Genomic DNA, 4,639 nt, shown 5'->3' with positions numbered 1-4,639 from the left:
GATACACGCATATAAGAATGAAGTTAGATAGTAACCCATCTTACATTACAATTCCAACTTCCCTTCTGGGAGTGGAATATACCAATATTGAATATGGACTACACCAAGTGACGAAAGTGGGTTCGGTGGGGGAGCACACAATTAGTGTTTATGCCTGTATTCAAGAGGTGCACAAAGTGACGTTAGCATGGTAATTTTTGACTACTAACTATGGTCATGGCTGCCACATTGGCTACATTTTCCTCACCGCTGTCACTTCTACAAGTACCGTCAAGGCTGCCACACGATATATTTTCTTATTTTGGTACCTTCTCACAGTCTTTGGAGGGGTCATCTTTTTTTTCAAAACGTCATCCATAAATGTACTTGTTGTGGATTTATATGATACTTTAACAGAACAAGAAACAGTCATGCCTTCAAATACCAGAGTTACCAACCTAGGATTGATGTGTTCAAAAATTCGTACTTTCCCAGAACTATCGGAGAGTGGAATTTGTTATCACCAAATACTGTAGGGGCATCTTCTCTGGATAGTTTCAAAGAAAGCTTGCAGATAGATGTGCAAAAGTTAGGTGCGACGGGTCCTTCGGTGTAATATAACCAGCTGCTGCCGCGCCGAGTGCCTGTGAAGCTGGTGTGTTACGGGAAGGGTGGTTATACCGGTTACATAGATACAGGCACAATAAGATGATGGAATTAACATTAAGTTTGAAATTTAGAAGACGTGCATTATTTGAGGTTTTCAGCTGGAAGAACATACAGAATAAGAAAACATCATCCGTTGCTTTTCAACTCCTGTGGGAATGTTAATTTTTTGTGCCTGTCTCTTGGCAGATCGCAATAATGTCATCCTGATTTTTTTTTCTGTCCCTGAATTTTGAATGGAAATCCTGTCGAAGGCGCGATGATCCGAGGGGGGTCTGGGGGTATGCTACCCGGGGAAATGTTGAAATCTAGACTTTCTGAAATACTATTTCCTGTATTATGAGGGACAAATATTGACTCAGCTTGGTTCAATTAGAATATTTACATGCCAATTTTCGCCCGTCACAGGGGACGGTATAGGCAAAATTCTGTCAAAGGACGGAAGGACGGATGCTGACTAGAACCCTGCATTGGATATAGTTCTGTTTTCCGTTACTGTATTACTACCCTTAAGCTATTCTGTTGAAGAGAACATATCTGCTGTGTGTTTTTTCTCACATCGTGCAACAAGCTTAGAATTCGACGACCTCATGCTACTGTCAAACAATATTACAGAATATCAAGATAATCTCATTTGCATAATACCACATGTGAAGATGCTTACATAACATGTACATATCTAGCCAATGTCATTAATATAAACTTAGTAACCAAGATGGCGCCCGTAGACACACGTATAGTCTAAGGGCTCCCTGCTACACTGCGGATATTTAACAAATTTCCTCATTCTGAGCCTCCATTTCACCACCATGACGACCACACCGTCCACTAGGGAAGTTAAGAGAGTCTCAGACCTTGTTGACTCTCAGCTGAGACTCAGTTTTGACAAGTTGAAAGAAGAGTTCCTGGGCGCTGTGAAGCAAGACATTTTAGCGGCCATAAAGGCTGAAGTCAGACACGAACTGGACCAGTTTAAGTCGTCATTCCAAGCTGAGGTTGACGAGCTGAAGCACACACTTGTCGAGAAAGACGAAGAACTGACTACACTAAAGGTACGCCTAGCCGAAGCCGAAAGTCATGCCGATAGAAACGAACAATATAGTCGGAAGCATTGTCTGCTCGTCTTCGGAATCCCCCCTCCCCCATCACCTGAAGAGAAGAAATCAGAGGACTGCGCATCAACATTCATGGACTTCACCAGGAAACATCTCGACGTCAGCGTCCAACGATCAGACATCGACATAGCACACCGTGTTGGCCGGCCTCGTGACGGAGCTCACACAGTCATCGTCAAGTTCACCAACTATGCAAAGCGTCAGGAAGTCTACAAGGCCAAGAAACGACTAAAGGGGAAAACAAACAGCACGGGCAAATCCTACATCATCAGAGAAAACTTGACCAAACGCAACCTTGAACTGTATAATTCTGCAAAACGCCTGCCCAGTGTCAGCTCCGCATGGACCCAAGATGGCAAGATTTTCGTCAAGGTCAACTGCGAAGGCGGCGATCCAGAGATACACCGAATCACCGGCCCCACCGACATCCGCCAGCTCGAACTGATGGCTAACAAGTAAAACTTGAAGTTATTATGTTTATTCACCAAGCTATTCACATATGATCTACTTTCACCATATTGCTTTTCATGTCGTCCGATCCGTCGAACATGATTAAAGGCAATCAGATCACCTGTAAGGGGCTCAGCTTATCCTTGCACTCTATGAAGCTCAACGCAGTGACATTCTGTTTATGTTGATCATATGTTTGATGTTTTATTTAACGTTATGATGTTTCTGAGTTATTTGAAGGGCATGTTCGCCCCTTCTTTTCTTTTTGTAGTCATTATTGCCCAGTTATGTTCTTATTGCTTCTGTTATTTTGATTGTGTTTTTGTATTGTCCGGCTGGCGCGCCAATCAATCAATACTTAGTTACTGTTACTCACGAATGCATGACAGAGAGACAAGTAGCATCAAACTCAGTACAAGACTCAGCATAATTAATGCCTGTAAATAATCAGAAACACTTTTCTCTCTGTCACGCAAACGTGAGGAGTCTTCCCGCACATGATTTTACCAAACTCCACGAACTTGAGACCATTGCTCTAGAGGAGGGGTACGATATCATTGCTCTCTCCGAGACATGGTGTGACTCCACCATCCCAGACGTAGATATGTACCTCCCCTCTTATCAAGTCCCCATGCGTCGAGATCGCAACCGCCATGGTGGCGGAGTTGCACTGTATATATCCAACTCTGTACCATGTAAAAGGAGGAGCGATCTAGAAAGTGATACGTCTGAAGCAATCTGGTGTGAGGTGGATATCGGTATGAAACTATTTGTTTGTTGTTGTTATAGACCGCCCGGCCAGAGTGCGGAGGAACGCTCCACATTCTTTGAGCACCTGCAACAATCAGTTGACGTAATTATTGACAGCGGCCCATCTGACAAAACTACTATTGTCTTGCTTGGTGATTTGAATGCAAATTCTGACAATGCCGCTTCCACGATTGAAATGTTTACATCAGAAAACAACTTCGACCAGCTGATTTCAGAGCCCACTCGCATTACCGACACATCGTCATCCTTGCTCGATGTCCTCATTACAGATTCACCAAGTCTCTTTACGGAGTGTGGTACAAACCCGCCTTTGTCAAATTGTGACCACTCACTTGTATATGGCAAAATGTATCTTAAAATCCCCCGTGTTAAAACCTACAAACGTACTGTATACGAGTTTCATAAGGCAGATTACGAAGGATTGAACTCTGAGCTCTTACTTATAGATTGGGGTTCCATTGTCTCGGAGAACATTCCGGACATAAACGCCTTAACCGAAACATTCATGACAACCCTTTCTACAACGATCGCGCGGTTTGTATCCAGCAAACAGGTCACAATCCGACCAAGAGACCAACCTTGGATGACGTGTGAAATCAGACAAATGCTAAGGAAGAAGAGACGAATGTACCGTAAATACAAGAAAACTAACAGGCCAGAGATATACAACACGTTCAAGCATATCCGTAATAGTTGTACAAAGTTAATCAGAAAGGCGAAGCACAACCACAGACTCGGCCTTTGTCTCGACCTGGCAAATCCATCCTCGAACCCAAAAAAGTGGTGGTCCGTCTCTAAAGAAATATTCATGGGTAAGATAGATCGAACATTACCACCCTTAGTCGAAGATGAATTTACTATTACGGACGACAAGACCAAGGCCAATGTCTTTAATTGTTACTTCGCTTCTCAATCAAATCTTGACACAACAGGCGCCTCTCTTCCCTTGTTTACTACTAGAACTGACACGGTTATCGACTGCATTATCTGCTCCCCCTCTGAAGTTTATGAAATTTTGTGTAACCTTGATGTTAACAAGGCCACAGGTCCTGATGGTCTTGGTAACAGGCTTTTAAAAAACGTCGCCCCATCATTGGCTAATCCACTATCAAAATTATTCAATATCTCCATACAGCACGGGTGCTTCCCGGACATTTGGAAATGCTCGAACGTAGTGCCTGTACATAAGAAAGGCGACAAGCAGACAAAGGAAAACTACAGACCCATATCCCTCCTATGTTGTGTATCCAAAGTTTTGGAACGAGTAGTTCACAGTTCACTTTCCTCGTACTTCCACCAAAACAAGCTTCTTACTGATCGTAACGCCGGGTTCGCCCTTGGAGATTCTACCGTCAACTCCTTAACATACCTTGTTCACAAAATTCATCAAGCACTTGACCAAGGACTTGAAACCCGCGCAGTCTTCCTTGATATTTCCAAAGCCTTTGATAAGGTTTGGCACACCGGCTTACTCTTTAAACTACGACAACTTGGAGTCACTGGGTCTCTGTTGGCATGGATAGAGTCGTACTTAAATAACCGAAGGCAAAGAGTCGTCATCAATGGAGTGTGCTCTGAATGGCTACCTATCAATGCAGGTGTTCCTCAGGGATCCCTCCTTGGCCCCTTACTTTTTCTTGTATTTATAAATGACATTG

This window comes from Branchiostoma floridae, chromosome 4, assembly GCF_000003815.2.
Source record: "Branchiostoma floridae strain S238N-H82 chromosome 4, Bfl_VNyyK, whole genome shotgun sequence".
In the NCBI taxonomy this organism is placed as follows: Eukaryota; Metazoa; Chordata; class Leptocardii; order Amphioxiformes; family Branchiostomatidae; genus Branchiostoma; species Branchiostoma floridae.
This window is presented reverse-complemented; position numbering follows the sequence as displayed.